This window comes from Periplaneta americana, chromosome 15, assembly GCF_040183065.1.
Source record: "Periplaneta americana isolate PAMFEO1 chromosome 15, P.americana_PAMFEO1_priV1, whole genome shotgun sequence".
NCBI lineage: Eukaryota > Metazoa > Arthropoda > Insecta > Blattodea > Blattidae > Periplaneta > Periplaneta americana.
In genome coordinates, this window is record NC_091131.1 from 167,131,564 (window position 1) to 167,154,661 (window position 23,098).

Consider the following 23,098-nt stretch of genomic DNA (forward strand, 5'->3'; position numbering starts at 1 on the left):
ACATTTTTCACAAAAATCATAATAAGCGAGATATTTCGATTTCTTTAAATCAGGCCCCCTTATAACCCCCTTTTAAATAAAGTATTTTGAATGCAATATAGCCTAAAATCTAAGTTACAACGAACTTAATTTATATTCCAATTTTCATATAAATCGGTTCAGCCATTATCGCGTGAAAAGTTTACAAACATACAGACAGACATACAAACAAAAATTTGAAAAATGCGATTTTCGGTTTCAGGGTGGTTAATTATATATGTTAGGACCAATTATTTTTAGAAAATCGAAAATTACTAGAAAAATTCCGGCTACAGATTTATTATTAGTATAGATATAATTACACCACCAATCTAAGAATTTTTCCAAAGAATTCGAATTTGTTGTACGAAAATTAATTTAGACAAGGAATTTAAGAGAATATTGATGGCAATAATCACTATAATACATAGCGAATATTCACACCTCATCAGAAATAGTTCGAAGATTGGGCAGTATTGAAAAACGGACATTTTTACAGCTCAATTAAAAGTTTGTCTTTCACTTTTTAAATTAAGAAAATTGGACACAAAATCTGGAAGCGAATGACTTTCCTATTGGATCAGTGAGTGTACTGTACAGGGATAATATTGTTATAACGTGAAACCTAACTCAGAATATTCCATTAAATAAGGGGGTTCCTCAGGGCGGTCCTCCATCGCCATCCTTGTTGGCAACTGATCATACATTAAAGAGTTCTCTGATCACGAGGTGGCGGAGGAGCATGGTTTTCCACTTGGTGATGGCTTGAATGAATTATTTTGTATGACTTTTGCAGATGATATTGCTCTTGTGGGAAAAGACAAATTAAGTTAACTTCTCTCATTTCTGTAGCAGAAAATTATTTATGTATGATTGGGTTAAAAATAAATCCCAATAAAAGTAATTACCAGACATCGGATTCTAGGGCAAATGCCTATTTTGTTTCTTTAGGAGAAAAGTAAAAATAATTATTAATATTTGTGTTTCATGGAAATTGAAAGGTATTCATAGAGTTTTATACTGCCCTAAAATGCCCTAAAACGGTTATTAGAGCCTAATTTGTTAATATTCGCCTAAAAATGCCTAACTCTCTGTAAAGTTTCGCATTTTACTCTTATTTTTTTATAATTTATACATGCATTCACTGCGAAATTTAAGGCATTTAAAAAGTGGAAAGTGTGCTTCACACCGGCCATGAAACCATTGATAAAGGAAACAAAATGTTTTGAATCTCACGACACTCGCAATAGATTTCACCGAATTTAACATGTTTGGAGGCATAAATGCCGACAAAGAACCAACCTTAGTTTTGAAGCAGGCAACAATCACAACATGTGCTGCTCCGATTCAGAGATATACTATACTATAAAAATGACTGTTTTCGGTCTGAAACCGATTAGCTGTACTGCCCTTCAGAGTGTCATAAAATCACAATTTTTGGAGAAAGAGTGTTTTTGAAATATTTATGAAAAGTCGTAAAACTGCGAATTAGTAGGGTAAACCGTTACAAAATATTTAAAAGAATTGCCCTCCTAGTGTTAACACTACCAGGAAATGCAACAATAAGTGGAACTTTGTATTTTTGTCCAATTGAATCTCAATAACAACGGTTCATTTGAATGCTCGTTAACAGTTGCTCTTTCCCTCACCTTATTTGTGTTGAGAAGTTTTGAGCGGTAGGACGTTTTCCTGTGAAGTTTAACGCGATAATGCCGAAAAATATAAGCGAAAAATCTACATCGATCCGGCAATGGCTAACAGAATATTCAGAATTCACTTATGATGGAAAAATAATATTCTGCAAGATTTGTAGCAAACAGGTATGTAACAATAGTTGAAATATATAAATTCTATTAATTTTAATGAGTAGGCCTATAATATTTGTACATTGACTGAGCTATCCTGAGGTATAATTCTTTTTAAGACCACTACACTTTAACCTCTTAAATTCCGATAGTTAAAGCATTTGCAGGTCATTAAAATTTTGATTGTTCGAACCCACTAACTTTGTGATAGAAATACGGCAATACAACAATTAGGATTTTATTTTAATTCAGTTTACTTTACATTTTTAGATTTCGCAAGAAAAGAAGTGCCACCTAAAGCAGCATGTGCAAGGAGCGGCTCATGAGGCTAAAGCTCAGCAGAAAAATCAACTGCAACAAACTTTACTAATACAGCCTACTTCATCCAATCTCAGCAGCAATTTCTATGCTGATTTAACCAGAGCGTTTGTTGCTGCTAACATTCCCTGGAATGCAATTGAAAATCCGGTTTTAAGACAGTTTTTACAAAAATACTGCAAACAAAATATCCCATCTGAGTCGACCCTAAGAAAAAATTACTTAGACAGAATATGCAATGAAACTTTAGCTTCCATTCGGGAGGATATAGGTGATTCTTACATATGGATCTCTGTGGATGAAACCTCAGATCCTATGAATAGGTATATAGCAAATATGGTAGTAGGAAAACTTAGTCCTGATGGACCTTCGATTCCACACCTCGTATGTGTTAAGGAACTTTCTAAAGTGAATAGCCAAGCCATTGCTTATTTTGTAAATAAAGGCCTACAGTCTTTATACTCAGGTAATATAGACGATTCTAAAGTTCTGTTGTTTTGTACTGATGCTGCCTCATACATGGTTGCTGCAGCTCCACTTCTTAAAACATTTTATCCTAACCTCACGCATGTAACCTGTCTAGCACATGGCCTTCACAGGGTTTCTGAAACAATCCGGAATGAATTTCCTCTTGTCAATTCGTTTATTTCTAACACAAAAAAATATTTTTGTAAAGCCCCATCCAGGATTTCAATATTCAGAGAGAACTTTCCAGATATCCCACTCCCACCTCAGCCGTTGTTACACGATGGGGAACCTGGATTCAGTCAGTGGTGTATTATTCTAAGTATTTTAAAGAAGTGGTCACAGTTATTGATAAATTCCCTGAAACTGATAGTGCAGCGTGTGTGAAAGCAGTGAAAGATTGTCTGAATGACTCACGAGTGAAAAACGATATTGCCTACATAACATCAAACTTTTCTTTCATACCTGCAAGCATTGAACAATTAGAACGTGAAAAACAATCTCTTTGTAGCCAAATAGCAATAGTAAAGGAAGCTCAAGTGAACATACATTCTGCTTTGGGCGAAACTGGGAAAAAAGTTAAAAATAAGTGGGACAACGTATTAAATAAGAATGTAGGATTTTCATTCTTGGAAAAAGTATCAAGAGTGATATCGGGGGAAAGTGTAAATGTTCCAGTAAGTATTGATGTTTCTATTGTACCTAATTTAAAATTTGCGCCTCTCACATCAGTTTCGGTTGAAAGAAGTTTTTCTGCTTTCAAAATGATTCTCAGTGACAAAAGGCAAAGGTTAACTGTGGAGAATTTAGAAAAAATTCTGGTGGTGTACTGTGCAGATAATTATAATAAAGTCTGAGCATGGAACTGAATTTCAATAACTTAAAATGAGTAATCTTGATATCAATAATCATTATTTCATTAGTTTCAATATATTACATTTGTACAGCTCTGTTTATAAATATAATATAGTATTCTTTTTTAATGTTTAAACATACTTTTTTGTGCGGATTTTAGTGTATAACTAAAAATTTCAGTGAAAGAAATAAGTATGATACCTTGATGTGCCTAAAATGCCTATTTTCATTAAAATAGAGCCTAATTTTACAAATTTTGAGCTTATTTTAGGCGCCTAAAACTGCAATTTTTAGTGCCTGAAAATCCGATGTCTAGTAATTACATATGTCTTAAAACGGTTCGCCTAGCTTCTTCATCAATAATTACAAATAAGGGTTCTGTAATCGAATCATTGACAAACAGTGAGGAACCTATTCGATATCTGGGGGCAACTTTAATGATGAAATAGTCTTTGATAAGGCGACAGTAATTTCAAATTTGAGTTCCAATATATCTGAATTGTGTCAGTCCCCATTATTAAAGCCAACAATTATTCATAATCAACCAATATATATGGCTTACACTTATTTGCCCTTTACAATGTGCGCCATTAAATAAAATTAAAAATGTATTTCTCGAGGATGTGGATAAGTTATTACAGGGGGCAGTTCAGGAAATTATTGGTTCACCCCATGATTGTCCAGTGTGCAAGCCCAATGGGAGGCACTCGTCCAACATTTTAACATATGTAGCAGATTGCTTCAAGTTCATGATGCAAATCTTTATGACGTAAGAGATCTTTCTGCAGAAAGAAAATTATGATGAAGCAATTGGACCTACCCAATGATAATGATGGTATTCAATGTACGGGTAGGAAAATAAGAAAAATGTTACGGGAATAAGCTTTTACTACATGGAAAGCGCATACATTAAGAGGTAAATACGTTGAGGTTTTTGCAGACCACCCTAAGGCAAACTTTTGGATCAACAACAGGAAAGGTTTATCAATTTCGAAATGGACTAACGCTCAGAAAATGTCCTCTAACATCGTGGCGGTTCGAGCAATCCCTGGTAGATGTCCCAGCACAATCCGCTGCCGTTATACTGACTGTAGCGAGAATGAAACCCTTGGCCATGTGCTGGGCTTCTGCCGTAAAGTAGAACTACTAAGAAACACTCGTCATCATAAAGTAAGATCAATGCTAGCTTCTGCTTTGCGAGGTCAAAAATGGCACATCTACGAAGAAGTACAATGCACCTCTTCAACAGAGCTGGTAAAATAGCCATTCATCCGAAGAAAAGCAAAGCTGTAGTTCTCGATCCTACAGTTCGTTTCGAAACAACAATCAACCAGACGAAGGAAGTTGACTCAGAAAGGAAAAGTATTTATGAACCATGTATTCCTGATCGGAGCATTGCGGTGGACCTCTTAAAAACTGGTCAGTCAAGGGACTACTTTTTGTAAGTAGGGGTAGTATATTCAAATTTACATGGGGCATATTAAAAACATTTGGTATTCAACACCAAACTGTGGGAAAAATGTTACAGGCATCATCGAAGATTCCTTGAACATTTTGAATTATGACCTTTATTTTAAATCATAATACTTTAATTTGACACACATTTTAATTGTTATATATATTTATGTCTCATTGTTATATTAACATATAGTGTATCCGATTAATTTTTTATAAGCATGATTCAAAATGTTCAGTTTTAATTAGAAGTTTGTTATCCTTTTTTTTTTTTTTTTTTTTTCAAAATTTATGCACCACTTACTGTTCTTTAAAAATTCAGAAATATCTGTTTTCTAGAATTCAGAATCCTTGAGGTCTGCCAATGTTATTGGTCTGATGTTTAAATTTAAAATTTATATATAATTGAATCAGTTATTTGGAAAAGATCATATATCCACATTTTCAAGTTTTACAGGAAAGAATAAAAACGGAATAACATAAAACCTCTAAGAGATACAAGTTATCTTTTTTTTATTATTATCTATGTAAGGCCAATCTTTATTATAAAATTTCCATAAAACAGTGTCAATTTTAGAGGACAAAACATAGTTTTAATAAGTGGAGATACGGCCTTTCCCAATTAAATGAAGACAATTAACAATATCATATTGTAAAAGTTCATATTTGATGTTCAAAAACATGTTTAAATTAAAACTAACATTAAATAAGCAACAGTGGAGGGAAAATGCCTATATCTTTCAGAAAATGACAATCATAGTCTTAGAAACCCTCTTCTACTAGGTCGACACAGCCCTTCACTCTCTGGGGGCGTGGAGATAGAACCGCATGCTTTCTTGACCTCGACAATAAGATGAAATGGTGTGGTCGGACCGGCTTTTAACTCCGGGGAAGACCAGTACTCTATATTATAGGAGGCTGAGTGAACCTCGGGGCCGTTCTAGAAGTGTGACAAGGAGAAAATGTCGTCACCGCTCGGGATCGAACGCCGCAGCTTTCAGTTCGTAAGCAGTTGCTGTACCAACTGAGCTACTCACAGCCTATTGTAGAATTATTTTTTCTCTGCAGGTTATATTGTAGCATTTTTATGTTATCCATTTTTTTTTATACATCTTGATTACAAAACTTGTAACATTATATTACTTAAGAATATAACTTATGGTGATCACTTTCACGTGTTAATATTGAAGAAAGTTTATAAATACCTAATTGAATAGTTTCAACTTAGTAGGAGCCATGTTCAGAACTAGTAAGGTCCTTGCATCTCCCAGTTCCTTCAGTTGTTTTACTGGAGGTGCATTTTTGTTGTGTAGTGTGGAGTCAAATAGTGTGTGTGTTCTGAAATTCAGTTGTGTGGTGAGGATTTGTTGTGGGTGTGTTTTTGTGTGTCTGCATATTTGGTATTGTTGTAGTGTGTTTAGTTCCTAAGTTTTCGGTTGGATATGTAGAATTTCCTTGTCTGTGTGTATGTTGCTGTGAGCTGTGATTGGCATTTGTGATGTGTTCTGCGTATGTCGATGTGTTCTGTGTGTTGGTTATGGCTGTGATGTGTTCTTTGTAACGTGTTTGAAATGAGTTGCTTGTCTGTCCTATGTAGAAGTTGCATGTGAGTTTGTATGCACCTGTTAGATTGTATTTGTTTGTTTGTGTTGTTTGTGTGTTCAGATGCTTTTGTAGAGCGTTTTGTGTTCTGTATGTTATGTCGTAGTCTATACCTGGTAAGGTTTATCTTGTCTCAGTAGCAATAAAACCAAGTCCCTTCAAATGAGGGTGGATATTATAGGAGGGTTCCAATTTTTCAGCATTCCTTTCAAAACCTTGTTATTGTACAGGCTACCCGAACTCAATTTCTTGATTTTTTTATTCTATTCGGTTATTTTACGACGCTGTATCAACATCTAGGTTATTTAGTGTCTGAATGAAATGAAGGTGATAATGCCGGTGAAATGAATCCGGGGTCCAGCATCGAAAGTTACCCAGCATTTGCTCGTATTGGGTTGAGGGAAAACCCCGGAAAAAAACCTCAACCAGGTAACTTGCCTCGACCGGGATTCGAACCCGGGCCACCTGGTTTCGCAGCCAGACGCGCTGACCGTTACTCCACAGGTGTGGACTCTCAATTTCTTGAAAGACAAGCTCAGTGACGGAACTACACATTACAAAGAGAAATATTTTGTAATTTTATTTTGCACTACAGAATGTATCAACTGGTCCCTTCCGCGACTGGCTGGATGGACGGCATCGCTCCACTCCCCCATCGCCATAACAACACAGACGAAGTAAGACATATCTCCTTTCTCTCTCTTTTCACACTGAGACAAGATACATCACACAGACATTTCCTGATTCACTACACGATCTTGTGTATGTTCTTGTTTTCGTATGTTAATGTGATATATTTTTGTGTTATTGTGTTTGTGTTGTGTTTCTATGTTTCTTGTAATTATGTTTTATTTTTTTATATTGTCTATTATGTTGAGGTTGTATCCATTTTCTTGTGCTATGTATTTTATGGTGTGTAGTTCTTCTTTGTAGTATTGAGGATTTCACTATTATAGGCACATGTATCTAGCGGTAAAGTGTATGATTTTAAATTTTGATGTACAAGAACGGATAAAGTCATAGTATTCTCCAGAAATATGCATCCGGTCTCGTCTCCTAATAAGCCTCTTTGCAACACCAATGTCCCAATTGCAGGACAAAAATTAATGGGAAATAGTGCTGGATCTTATTACCAGTCTGTGTGGTTATTCTTTTGGCCACTTCAACCATCAGGAAATAAGTGTATTTCCTTTATAGTTAGGGCATTGCAGTGTTGTCCAGTTTTCCTTGAATTGAAAGCATTTCTAGCATAATTTATGTAACTTTCACCTTGAACTTTAGCTCTTTCTTAACTGAAATTTTATACAGACCAGACAGCTTCATTTCTTTTATTACTTGAAAAATTAATCTGACTCTCTTCTGAAACACTTACGTTGAATCTTTGAGAGCACAGCAATACAACAAACAGCCAACACACTTTGGAATAAAATATTGCATTCTGAGAAATGCTACGAATGTACTTGGAAAGGATATATATCCGGAGATACGACTCTTCTGAACTAAACGAAGCAATTTGTACTCCATTCCGCTGCATATACTCGTAAAAAGCTTTGAGAAATGACTCTTTCCAACAAAGGAGCAGCTCTGTTCAAAGTATACATTTATGCAATTCAACAAATTTTGGACAAATTGGACATATGGTATTTTCAAAATAACCGATTCAATATTATTCTAAATTTTTTATTTTACTGTTTCTTAAATTAATTCTTGATATTTGACATATCAGCTTCTACTGTCGTATCGTTGATGCTGGACTCAAGCCCAAATTGTAACAGAAAGTGAAACCTTCCGCTTTACTCCGTAGATGTATTCTATATATAAGTTAATCTTGTTTTAGAATAGGCCCACATGTTATTAATATCATCTGACTAATCGCTAGTTAATCTGGTCGCGCCATCACATAATTCAATCTTGCGAGGTATACAGTTCTGTCTGATCAACAATATTATATTCTGATGAATGAGGAGAATTATAATTCTTCTAACATGAAGTGATTCATGGTGCAAGTCCCTTTTATTTGTGATCTCCTTGATGGGAAATTGTAGATATATATAATCTCGATATTAGGCCTACAAGTAATCACCTGCGGAACAAAATACACAGAGGTACATAAAACGAAAATTGTTATCTATTAATATGATATCGATAGTTACTGGCTAATTAGGTATTCGATAATTACCACGCACACGAAATCATCGAACAGATAACTAACAAGTCAAACAAACAATGATCAACAAACTAACTAATGGATCATGTAACAAACCAATCAACCAAAAGAATAAAAAACAGACAACTAAGTGAATCGAACAATCAATCAACTAATAAACTACATATTAAAATAATCAACAAATTATCAAATAAAACAACCAATTTATATATTAAGTGACCAGTATGGTTACGCCATTACGATTCACTAACGACTTTATATCATTATACATTACCTTTATCCACTTTTTATGTGGAGTACACAACACTGATAAAAATGTTGTAAACATATTCATTACAGAACTAGTTAGGTAATGATACTTCTATTACGCAACTATACTGCCTTTCATAATAAAGTCCACACCTGTGGAGTAACGGTCAGCGCATCTGGCCGCGAAACCAGGTGGCCCGGGTTCGAACCCCGGTCGGGGCAAGTTGCCTGATTGAGGTTTTTTCCGAGGTTTTCCTTCAACCCAATACGAACAAGTGCTGGGTATCTTTCGGTGCTGGACCCCGGACTCATTTTACCGGCATTATCACCTTCATTTCATTCAGACGCTGATACAGCGTCGTAAAATAATCCAATAAAATAAAAAATCCTTAATGTATGACAGACAAAGTAAACATTGCCGGCGAAGGAAAGGAGAAAGATAATTGCTACTCAACCAATGCCAGAGGTCACATTGCACACGTATGTTGAAGTTGGGGTGTTTGAAGTGTTCCACCTCCGCCTAACTTCAAGATAAATTTGAAATGTTACCTCTGCCATTGATTGAGTAGCAATAATTACTTTCTTCCCTTCCTCTGCCGGAAATGTTTACTTTGTCTATCAGACATTATAAAACACAGTATACTTAGATAATGATACTGCTATTACTAACTACTTGCATAATTTGAACCACACATTAAATTAAATTGAATTGATCTTATCTGTTATAAACATTAAGAACAATATGTTCGATACTTTCTACGGATTTGGTCCTTTCTTTATACCACAGTATGTGACACTTCCCACATTCTCTGCCGCATAGTTCACACACATTCACTGGTTGGATTATGAAGGGTGCATATCTTGTGATGAAAGCCGTGGATGCTGAGCCTGGTCACCACATGTCGTAGTTCATAGTTTGTTCCAGTCCAGTCCCCGTTCAGAAAGTCGTCTGATGCATAAAAGTCCTGCTATATTTCCGCCATTTTTTCTCTCCTTCTTTGGAGTGCTAAGTCCCGTGCTGTTGTTGCTGGTAGCTGCAGATCATACCTCAGATCCTCTAAGAAGAAGGTGTCCTTTACCATTGCGTATACTACTCATGATGGAGTGATCCTCGAGACGCACAGAGCTTTTTTCTCTTAAGAGCTCCACTCTTTTTATTGGTATTAACATTTTAGTCCCAATTGCTGTTTTCTTTTCTTTTATATTTATATTCATATTTACAGGCAACCTATTGTTATTGTATTTTACTCATATTATTCAATTGTTATTACATTACCATATTTAAAAAAATAAATTGTTATTATGGTAAAGTTATTTTGTTAACCTCATTATTCTAGCAAGGTTTTTTTTATCATTATGCAAGGGTTTGCGCCAGAATATGGGACAAGGTAACCTAGTACTGTTCAATAGGAGGCCGAGAACAGTGACAAGAAAGGATTTCATGAGGGGATAGATATGCCATTTACTGCAATAAGTGCAAAATTAATATCCAAGTGAATGACTGGAAGTCTTAACATCTACTACTGTTCTGAGATGCATATTCTCGTTGCGGAGTATTCCCTGAATACGTTGGTAGAGCTGAGAACAGAATGTCACAGCAAGGAAGATGTCGTTGGAAACTCTTTTCTTTAAAAAATTGTTCGTATATGAGACAGGCATCAATTTATTGAAGAGGGGGTTGGGATTATGGCTACCACAGAGTTCACATGGCGTATTCAAACTTTTCTTTCATTTTATAAGTTATCTCAGTGTTTTTGAAAGATTTATGAACTGGAGTGCCTGTGTTTGTCATTTATATTCATATTCCGATTCGTCCTTGGTGGACTTGAGGTTATCATGCGAGATGATGGAAGTGGGCAACGAATTAGAATGCAATGCACCTTAATTTTTTAATATTGTTTTATAAGCTTACAGTCTTACTAATAAACAGTGTATAGTATTTATACGAGACTTATGCAGCGTTGAGACAAAAAACTTTACTAATAAGCCATGCAGGAGCGATGGACGTATAAACAGTCTGTAACTATACAATGGGAATTGCTTTGCAGTAGTTATATACACGAAACCCCTTGTTTAAGCGTTGTATATAGAGAAAAAATGGCCGCCCCTCTAACAGCTGTTCGTATCGACTGTCATTTTATGATGATGGTTGCCTGGTAACCAAAGAGCACAGAATAATTAGAATAATATTACTGTAGCTTGTACTCTTTGACCAAAATATAGTATGGTAATCGATTAGAGCCAGTTGTACTATCGATACTTAACACGCCACACTAGAGCGCTCTATCGGATGCAATAGAGAATCTCAGATATTCTGTTATCTTTCGTAACGAAGTAATGACGAAACTATGACGTAGCTGTGTAACAGTTGTACTGTTATACGCAACGTATGTAGTCATTATTAGTAAGGAATTTACACACGACGTATAAACGAGCTACTCATTGTATAAGTATAAGACAGTTAAACGTCTGTATACAGAGTTTTTATTAGTAAGACCGTTATAGTATATGGAGTGTATAGAGGGGCGTTTTCACAAAACTCGTTACCTACATTTTTTTTTTTCAATTTTGAGGTTTTAGCGTATCCTCATGTTTTTGGGTCAGGAGAATCCAATGGTGCTATCAGAATTAAGCTAAAGTTGGTAAGTATATCAGTAAATTGATCTTGAAATAAAAGAGATTTTTCAAAACTCGGTATCTACAGTTGTGTATTTTAGAAAAGAGTTGTCTTGAAAAAAAGAAAATTTTGTAGATAACGAGTTTTGTGAGTCTCTATTTTTCGATCTTATTGCATATAGTGTACTTACGTTTTATTACCATTTCTTTGCCGTTTTTAAATAATCTTGATTTTTCAGCAATTTAGCAAATTGTTTTCTGGGATATCCGCTACTTGTGGGATGTATTCGTTACTGAGCAAAAGCAGAATTACTCTACTCACAAACACTTTTCATCTGGGCTGACGAGGCTACTGGTGGCCTGGAAATGGCTTGAGAAGCGACAAGCACTCATTGCTTGTTCGACACTCCTGATCAGATTCCACCTCCAGTTGCCTGACTGTCTCAGGATTAGGAACCAACCCAGCTCATCTTATATCAGAAATACCCATCTAGTGGTGAAATGCAAATTCAGACTAATACAAAGATCGATAACACTCACCCTTTCCAACACCATATTCTCAGAGCCGATATTTTATTGGAGGACTCTCACTCTGAGAGAGGAACATAGGTTCAGGGTGTTTGAGAATAAGGTGCTTAGGAAAATATTTGGGGCTAAGCGGGATGAAGTTACAGGAGAATGGAGAAAGTTACACAACACAGAACTGCACGTATTGTATTCTTCACCTGACATAATTAGGAACATAAAATCGAGACGTCTGAGATGGGCAGAGCATGTAGCACGTATGGGCGAATCCAGAAATGCATATAGAGTGTTACTTGGGAGACCGGAGGGAAAAAGACCTTTAGGGAGGCCGAGACGTAGATGGGAGGATAATATTAAAATGGATTTGAGGCAGGTGGGGTATGATGATAGAGACTGGATTAATCTTGCACAGGATAGGGACCGCTGGCGGGCTTATGTGAGGGCGGCAATGAACCTTCGGGTTCCTTAAAAGCCATTTGTAAGTAAGTAAGTAAGTAAGTTATCTCAAAGCCAATCGGCTAGTCTCCTAAATTGAGACTACTGATCCTGACTGCATTTCTCCTGGTTTGCCTAAGGCGCTAAGACTAATGATCCCCGAAAGAAACGAGCCACAAACCTACATAATTCTCTCACACAATTTTCAACTTTTATTTTCAAATTAAAGCCTTTTGAATTCTCAGCCTTGGGTCCCTCATGTGGCAGCTATTAGGTTACGTCCAATGTTCCCTCAATGTAAAGGCGAAAATAAAAATGAGACAAGTGACCAACAGGCTTGGAGCTCACATAGACACTTTTTGTCAGTCCCAATTTCTCTTGCTAAAAGGTTGCTTTTTGACATACCTTTTAAATATTTCTTCTTCCATTTCCCTCCAGTGACGTTGACAGCTGAAGTTGACACAGGGCTGAAGCGTACACAGTTGCGTGACTTACACTTTCTCTCGAATGGCTTTTCAGCATAGACGTATTTATGTATAAATAACCGTTCTAATAATATATTGTAATTATCCTTTCAATTATGATACATTTTATCTCAAGTAACTTTGGTCACTAAAAAGAACGTAAAATGAAAACATTGAAATACGAAATTCGCATAATAATACGGAATTAAATGCGCAGGACTTAAGAACGCCCTGTAGTATGATTTCCTGTGTAGTGCCAAATTTGAACAGTCCAGGAACATTGTCAGCGGAATACACGGTCTTAAGACGCGCAATGCAATCCCAGCTTGTGAAGTAAATAGATGCCTAGCCAGCGTTATAGAGTTTGTCGCGCGTGTGGTAAATCACTGCCTACGATAAAAGTATTCTTACGCCACGAATCATTGCTGGACTAATCGCATTGGTCCAGTGGAACAAAGCATGCATTTTAATTGGTTAAATTAAATCACGCATTGTTCGAACTCTTTTCTTACGCGTAGTCTCATTAAAGCGACTTATCACTATATTGCACTGGATCGAATCAATTGTAACAGATGTTTAATTAAGACGACATCTTTAAGCACGTAAAATCAAAAGGGATTTTAAGCCCATCTTACCTGGTGGATGGCGTGATTGGTACCCCGAGCGGGAGACCGATAAGAGAACATAAAAAGTGTTGGTAAGAAGATTGGCGGCAGACAGTGATACAATCGGATGGTGAAGCGGTCGGGCAGGGATCGAGGACCAAGTGGTAATGGCGTCAGCGGAAACAAGACATATACCATTGTAAGTAACTTGTGTATATATTGTATAAATATTTAATAAATCAAGTAGAGTTTTCATTCGCACTAGTTCAGTCTAGAACCTAAGTTCAGCAAACATGTAGTTTTCCTATAATATCCTGAGAGCCCTTCCAGTAAAAACGGTTCTTTTCCATTATTGAGTGTGATGGTGGTGTGAGAAATCCTGATAAGTGTGAACAGGAGTCGAAAGCAGCAGTCATCCGTTTGGCAAGTCATGCGACCTAAGTGACGGTCGCACGACATTAACACGAAAAATAAAGACATATATGGACAAAACCATAAGGAACAACATAAAATTAGAAAAACAAACAACAATAAAAAACAACATAGACATAGTGAATAAAATACAATACAAACATCCCACACAGTACAACATTAGCAACTTTCGACATAACTAACCTATACACAAACATACCCATAAAAGATACACTACGGATACTAGAACAAATGCTCAAAAACAACACACCACAAGAATACATCAAAGAAATCATCCACACCACAGACATCATCACAAAACAAAACTACTTCACATACAATAACAAATATTACACACAAACCGAAGGCCTACCCATGGGTTCACCCATTTCCAGCATACTAGCAGAAATATTCTTACACCACATAGAACAGACATACATACTAAACAAAGACAACAACAAACACCCAGACAACATCATACATTGGCACAGATACGTTGATGACATACTAATACTATAAAAAGGAAACAAAAGACAGATCCAAAACCTGCATCAACACATAAACAAAATACACCCAAAGCTACACTACACATTATAAATTGAAAATAACAAATCCATAAATTTTCTAGACATCACAATAACAAAAGTAGACAACAAACACACATTCAAAGTATACAGAAAACCCACAACAACAACAACAACACACATACACAACACGTCCAACCACCCCACACAACACAAACAAGCTGCATTCCGAACAATGGTACACAGACTACTCAACATACCAATGAACCAACAGGTTTACAACGAAGAGCTAAACACAATCAAATACATAGCAAAAGAAAACGGATACAACCCCAACATAATAGACAACATAATACGTAAGACAAAACAAAACCACAAAAAAAAACAGAAGAATACAACACAAACACAAGAACACAAAAAATACATCACACTAACATACGAAAACAAAAACACACATAAAATTGCAATCTCATTCAAGAAATTAAACTACAACATCGCATACAGAACAAATAACACTCTACAAAAACATCTCAACACACAAACAAATACAACCACACAGGAGTATACAAACTCAAATGTAACACCTGCAACAACTTCTACATAGGACAGTCAGGCAGATCATTTCAAACACGTTACAAAGAACACATCACAGCCATAACAAAATTACAAAACACCTCCACATATGCAGAACACATCACAAATGCCAACCACACCTACAGAGACATCAACACAGACATGGAAATACTGCACATCCAACCAAAATGCCAGAACTCAACACACTAGAACAATACGAAATATACAGACACACGAAAACACACCCCAACGATATTCTCAACACACAACTCAATTTCAAAACACATACACTCTTTGACTCTACACTACGAACGCACCCACACAGGAAACAAGAGGCGCCAAGACCAACAACGACCAGTTCTGAAGATGACCGAAAATAGGTCGAAATATGTTAACAAGGTACGTTAAGATTTAACACAAGAAAGTCCTTATCATACATATTCCGAAATAAAGACATATTGAATTTATTATTACCATTTCGTCGTCTCTGAATAAATACAGACGTGGACAAATTATTAACAAAATTGACGATTTTTATGAAAATTCTGTTCACAAAATTTGACTTTTTAATTTAGATTACGGTTGATAATTTTGCATATTTTTATCATTACAATAGACAGAAATATGCAAAAATGTCAACTTTAGTTTTAAATTGAAGAGTTAAATTTTGTAAAAATATATAATAAAAATCTTCAATTTTGCTAATAATTTATAAATTAGCAAAAATGTCAACTACAGTCTAAATTGAAGAGTCAAATTTTATAAAACTATAAAATAAAAATCTTCAGTTTTGCTAGTAATTTGAAAATATCCAAAATGTCAACTGTATTCCAAATTGAAGAATCGAATTTTGTAAAAATATATAATAAAAACCTTCAGTTTTGCTAATAATTTGTAAATATGCAAAAATATCCAATGTAGTCCAAATTGAAGAGTTAAATTTTCTAAAAATATACAATACAAATCTTCAATTTTGATAATAATTTGGAAATACGCAAAAATGTCAACTGTAGTCTAAATTGAAGAATCATATTTTGTAAAAATATATTGTAAAAATCTTCAATTTTGCTAATAATTTGTCCACGTCTGTACGAGGGTTCTAATAAAGTAGCAATATAGAGAGTGCGAACACATTATTGGACTTACATGGAAATACATTTACATCCCTTCAATATAATCACCAGCGTGTTCCTGTATCTTTTACCAAATCTGTGGTAACAAATGAATGCCGTTAGCGAGGTTGGATCTCCCTGATGGACTGCTTTACTGCATGAAGCACTGATGCAATATCTGGAAAGCTCTTGCCTCTAAGTGGTTCTTTCAACTGTGGAAACAAGTCGCAGTCACAAGGACTCATGTCAGTGGAATACGGAGGATGTTCCAATACTTCCCAATCCCATCTCTGTAGCAATTCAGCCACTGCTCCTACGGCATGACAACCAGCATTACCAAGCAATATGAAAGGTGATTATATCTCAGGAAATGTGGGGGCTTGCGGCGCACAGCTGGACTAAGTTGTGTCCGAGAAAATGTTGGCATTACGCTGGACTGACATTTTGGTCTTGGCGCTTAAATTTCCCAGAAAGAACTATTACACACGGCAATATTTCATTATATTATTTTTTAAACACATTCAAATTAAACTTTCTATGAAGAACTTTACATTAGCATTTTCAGTTTCAACAGTTCTTGCAAATAAGTTTGCATAATATTTCTGTGACGTTTAGGGTTAAGTGCATTTAAATAATTAATTATTATAAATCATTTTAAGTAATGGATGTTTGGCAATGCTGTTAGACGAGTGCTTCACCCTAAGGTCTGAGTACCGCACGGAGTAGATAGTTTTGCAGAGTGGGGCATGCAGAAGGTATGGTTCCTTACAGGTTTTCTCCTCATTGCTGCGTAGAAAGGATATTCCCTTGCGTTGCCAAGTGCTGCTGAATTTACTGCGATGTTGCAATTATTTCTATGAACGAAGTCGATTTCCTACGAAAAGAAATAAACAACTCAAAATGACAGAGTATAATTCTGTTTCTTCCATACTGAGTGGCGTTGAACACCTTCTACTCTGTGTAATTTTCGGCATGTGGCAAATGTAGTACAATATGATTGGCTGGTCAGTACCGTATGTTATATTCGCAACGCTCAAGACATTCATATATGGCGAAATCCTTTTGCATGGTATTAGCGCATGTCGAGCGTCATTTTTCTACGTGTGATAGGAATCGACGATAGCAACCTTCCGCCTGGTCAAAATTTCAATCCTTGACAGCTTTCGCTATATTGTGGGCTGAGAGGAAAGCTATTATACAATTAATTTTATAATGACATACTGCATAATGAGAAAGGAAGAATTAGGTCGTTGGCAGATGTTTTGACTGTGCAATACGCAGTAATGAGCCAGCTGATATTCTTGGGGGTACTTCGGTTAGCTAAAGTTCTTGATGTTCAAATAGCTAGAATATAATATATTATTATGAGTCCGAAATTATCAATTTATGATCTGGGAAATACCTACAATATTTTAAAGCACTTGTAAATTATTACTACATTAGAACTGACAATAACTTCTTAAAGGGAAAATTTATACATTAATTACTGTCTAACAAATTTTAACTTTTTTTTTTTGCTATACATTTTGATTACACAACGTTTTAACACTATATCACTTCGGAAAACGTATTATTTGTCTTTCTTGCGCTATTTTTTTTTCGCGCTGGGCATGTGATACATGTTTTCTATATAACATGAACCTCCTGAATACGAATGTGACAATAAAAAACAGTCGTTGGTTACGGTTTTTGAGAAATTTTCGAATTTATATCTATTCAAAACACTGCTTTATATAATGACAATAAGGTTAAATACTCAAGATTATACCTACCATTTTCTGAATTTTCTTTCATACTGGGCATCAGCTACATCACGAGATAAAGTCCAACACTAGTCTGCTAGCATATTGGTACTCCACTGTCCTTGGTATCATTTTTTTCATAGTTGAAATTTTTTGAAGAAAGAGCTCACCATGCTCATCACTGAAATCGCCACAATTCTCGGGGAAAAAGTCAAGTTGGGAGTGAAGGAAGTGAATCTTCAGGGGCATGTTACTACCCATAGTTTCATACGCCAACAGTAAATTTTGCACTAGTTCTTCATAGCTCTCACTTCTACGGTTACCCAGAAAATTTAATACAACCTTCTTGGGTGTAATCCAGGCGGCTCTATCTTTTCCTTTCAACAAAGATTCGGAGTGATTGTCCTTCACTACTTCTCTATTTTGTGGTCTATTGAGAACTCCCTCTTTTAAATAAAAGAGAGAGTCACTAATAGCAGGAAATTTTTCCTGGATATGTTTAAATCCTTCAGTTTCATGATTCCTCCCTTTAACAAAATTCTTCATTAACCCTAACTTAATGTAAAATTACTTTACTTTGAGGTAGAAAGGTTTGATGTATGTTTTTCTTCCCTGGCTCTAGTGATTGTCGTGTTGGCCATACTTTTATTTTATAATGCTTATCTCAATGCATATATTGTGTTAGTTGGGACGCCAGAGGGAAAAAGACTTTTAGGGAGGCTGAGACGTAGATGGGAAGATAACATTAAAATGGATTTGACGGAGGTGGGATATGATGATAGAGAATAGATTAATCTTGCTCAGGATAGGGACCAATGGCGGGCTTATGTGAGAGCGGCAATGAACCTCCGGGTTCCTTAAAAGTAAGTAAGTAAGTAAGTAAGTAAGTAAGTAAGTAAGTAAGTAAGTAAGTAAGTAAGTAAGTAAGTAAGTAAGTATTTCGAGCACGACTGTCCCATTCGCACAGAAAGCAGCAAAATTTTCTGTAGCCCAATTGTATTCCAAGAAGCAATGCTACAACCTTCAAATCCGCACATATAAACCATCTGTACTTTGAATATTATAATTAAAGCACACTTTAAGAATACATGTCTTACACAGAATACTAACACCACAGAAATCTCCCGGTAAACTGAAGCGATTTCAAACAGAGAACCCTCCAAATGGAACGAAAAAGGGCTATAAAACAATTTTCGCTTATCGAAGTAGTTTTGACAGAGTGGTCTATTGCAAAATTTAAACTAAATAATGTCATTAAAGCTCACAGTGAAAGAAATACAGATCTCAAGTAAAATCAGATAAACTCAAGCGAATTCATCACGCGAACCTGTTTCACTCCCATCAAAGGTAAAAGGGGGGAAAAGAATTCCGTGCATCTAATACGGTGGCCTACTTACTTATTCTAATATTGTTTTCACGTCGTAGTTAGTCGGCATATTTGTAAAACAAAAAAAGTTGTACACGAAATGCGTGATTTTTTAAATAATATGCATAGAAAATGAATTATATTGTGGATCTCGAAAACCCGAACTGATGGAATATTTTGCTTGTTAGTTTTGAATTCAGGAGGTCGAAATTTGTAAGAATTTGTTACCGCAAAATGGCGCAAAATGACTGTTGACCAGTGAATTATTATAGTAGTCGTAAATATCATATTTCACCTACGTAGATTCTATAGTTCGATACCATCTACATGTACAATAACCTCAAAATGTGAACCGCTGTGTAATATAGTGTAAAACTGACAGCTTTTCTTTGTATATCTGAGTAGGTTGTATATTATTTTCATTTAACTGATCAATTATACAACTTTCGTTACCGTGACATCTTTTTAGAGCATTATCTGCTTAACTAGTTTAGAATCGTTGCTATTCTTCATGTCCAAAGTCCGTTTAAACTGAGATAACCTATATACTGTGGATTTATAATTTTCATGACGGTATGATGTGATATATTATAAGTACCATTGCCAACGACTTCTCCTAAGTCGGGTATAAATACAATGCAAGGCGTAATCCTTACAGAAGTAACAACAAAGGTTTCAAGAACGTAACGACACTCCAGCTTTCAACAACAGGTATATCACTTTGTTTGCCAAAAAGGAACATTTATATCTTAATAATGTTACATAATTCGTCCTATCGCAAGTATAAATATAAAATTTGTGCGAGATCGTGCGTATTTGCTTGGTTTCCGCACAAAACCAATCCGCGGAAAGTCTAAAATTCCACATTCAGTATTCCCAACCTAACACACATAACAATTTCCCTCTTCTTACCGCTTAAGTGACATATTGATTTTACTGCTTTAGGCTTTTAACATATTATTTTTAGAGACGTTCAATATAGTAATAATTATGAACTGGAAACTTACCACTGCAATTTCACCTAAAGTACACTGTTAATTACTGTTTTTGAATATTTGCAAAAATTAAGTAAACTCTAGAACTCCACTAAAGTTACTGCATTCATGATGCAAGTAACATTAAGGAAGCCGTGAAAAAATCAACAAGATTCCAGACTCATCATAGACGGGGGGGGGGGAAAGACAGACGTATATCACGGCCTACTGGAGTATAGTAAACACAGAAAACATTTTAAAGCAACAATGTTGAAGATAGATATTTTTGTTTTGCAAATTTGCCGTCATTGAAGAGAAACCAAGATGGAGATTTCATTGCAACTAATTACAAATTCCTCTTTCAGGTATGTGATAAACGATCTTCGCACAAAATAATGTACGATACATGAACGGTATGTTTTCTTTCAATTCTCGGAAATTAAAAAAGCTCAACTACGTTTCGCTTTTTCAAACTTTTCCTCGAACACGAAAACTCCAACATACCTCTCTTATAACGCATATTACTATTATATTTAGTAAAAATTTTATTCATATTTAAATCCTATTTAATACAATTTTTAAACAAATATGACTAAAGCTATAGCTTGAAGTTGAAAATTGTTCAGTTATTAATTATAACTATAATAATCATAACACTGTAGTTAATAAAATGAGAAGTATTAATCATAACAGATGTAATAATAATAATAATAATAATAATAATAATTAGTATTATTATTATTATAATGTGACGTACACCATAAAGAAGCATAGCATGCTAAAGCAAGGAAAGATTTTTAGACCCCATTTGATTTGACACTCCATATGAGGTAAAGGCATATTAAATGCAGTAGGCCTATGTGTGGAATTCATTCACATTTATGCAGTATTTAAATTATAGTGTAAGGTAACATATATACATATTCAATTATTGTTGATTTTCACATAATTCGTCCACACCTGTGGAGTAACGGTTAGCGCGTCTGGCCGCGAAACCAGGTGGCCCGGGTTCGATTCCCGGTCGGGACAAGTTACCTGGTTGAGGTTTTTTCCGGGGTTTTCCCTCAACCCAATATGAGCAAATGCTGAGTAACTTTCGGTGCTGGACCCCGGACTCATTTCACCGGCATTATCACCTTCATCTCATTCAGACGATAAATAACTTAAGATGTTGATAAAGCGTCATAAAATAACCTACTAAAATTAAAAAAAAAATCACGTAATTCTCTGACTACTTCATCATATGCACTGTGTCCTGCTTAAAATATAACATTTCATTATTTTATTACTTGAAAAGTATTGATATTTACACTCGGTTTGCTTGTACGGGAAGGGTAACTCAAAATACTTCCTAGGTCTGCATGGCAGTTGTGTACATCGAACGCGAGTATGCGCAAACTACGTCGTTCGCGGAAATAGCCAATCAGCGTCAGTAACCATGTGGACTCCACAGCAAAAGGCATTCTGTGTAATTTCTCTCGCGGAGTTGAAATCTGTTACGCAGGTACAACGTCGATTAAGGCGTGAATATCAACTACGACTCAGTGACGATGTTCCAACATACGTAACAATCATGAAATGGGACAGATGCCTTCCTGAAACTGGGACTTTGGTTTCAAAGTCGGGCCACCACACCAAGCGCGCTGTTCCAGTGGCTGATGTCGAATTACTCCGTACTTCTTTCCAGCGGAGCCCCCGTAAGTCAATCCGACGAGCAAGTAGGGAGCTAAATTTACCTCGTTCGACAGTACACGATGTCGTCCATAAAAAGTTGCGCCTAGTAGCGTACAAACTTCAGATTTGTCATCAAACCAAACCTGAAGGGAAGCCGCGACGGATGGCATTCGCGGAGACAATTCTGGCAAAAATTGATGAAAATGGGAATTCCTCGGTATGGTTTGTTTCTCGGACGAGGCTACAGTCCACACTTCGGCGAAGGTTAACAAACACAACCAGATCTGCGCCATCGCATTGTTGCAGCTGTCGTAAATTTACGTCTGCAATGCTGCAAACACATGAAATACAGATTGGACGTCTGCCGCGCCACTAATGGTGCGCATATCGAAGTGTGTTGAGTATGTAAAAACATTTTGAGTTACCTACCAGTAGAAGCAAACCGAGTGTAAATATCAAAAATATTTTTCAAGTAATAAAATAATGAAATATTATACGTTTAAGCCGGACACACTGTATTTGATCCCACAGATCAGTATTCCAGTATCAACTGTAAAGTTAAATAGGGATATGTGAAAACCAATCTTAAATTTTGAGTATGTTCTCGACACGAGGAACTCTTTCAAATTATGTGCGATATACGTATTAAATATTTGCAAAAGTACTTATTCTCAAATCTGTGTTTATACATTTTCTGATATTAAAAAGGTTTTAATTGAGAGTACCTTTCTGCATTCGTTAATACTGGATTACTTTTACCATTCGAAAACTGAAAATAATACTTTGAAACTAAATGTTACTTTGTCCACATCGGATAAAAACAAAGTAAATAGTTTCCAAAACCTAATAATTTAAATTCTTGAACATGTAGCTGAAACTTATCTTATTCTACAGTCCAATCGCTATTCAGACCTAACTTTCTTACGCTGTAAACTTACCATTGAACACCGTGTAAAAAATATTTAATAATTACTACGTGTTGATCCTCTGACTTCAGATGGGAAAAACTGTGTGCAGAATTGTAAAGTAACTCAAAGTCAAAAGTCTAAGTGATCCCTTGAGGAGTAAATTGTCAGCGTATATTTGGTAGGGTGCGTTGGTGCCCTCCTAATAAGTTATTATTATTATTATTATTATTATTAT

General features: G+C 35.7%; 1 protein-coding gene across 2 annotated transcripts in view; it reads left to right on the forward strand.

Annotated features, from left to right (window-relative positions):
* The first annotated feature begins 19,936 nt into the window (after positions 1-19,936).
* Positions 19,937-23,098, forward strand: part of LOC138715688 (uncharacterized) — a 32,783-nt gene continuing 29,621 nt past the window's right edge. Inside the window, exon 1 of one of the 2 annotated variants that reach the window (XM_069848751.1) lies at positions 19,937-20,018. The gene's annotated coding sequence lies outside the window, so the exon portion shown is untranslated. The remainder of the gene's footprint in view (positions 20,019-23,098) is intronic. The other variant, XM_069848752.1, reaches the window with a different exon arrangement.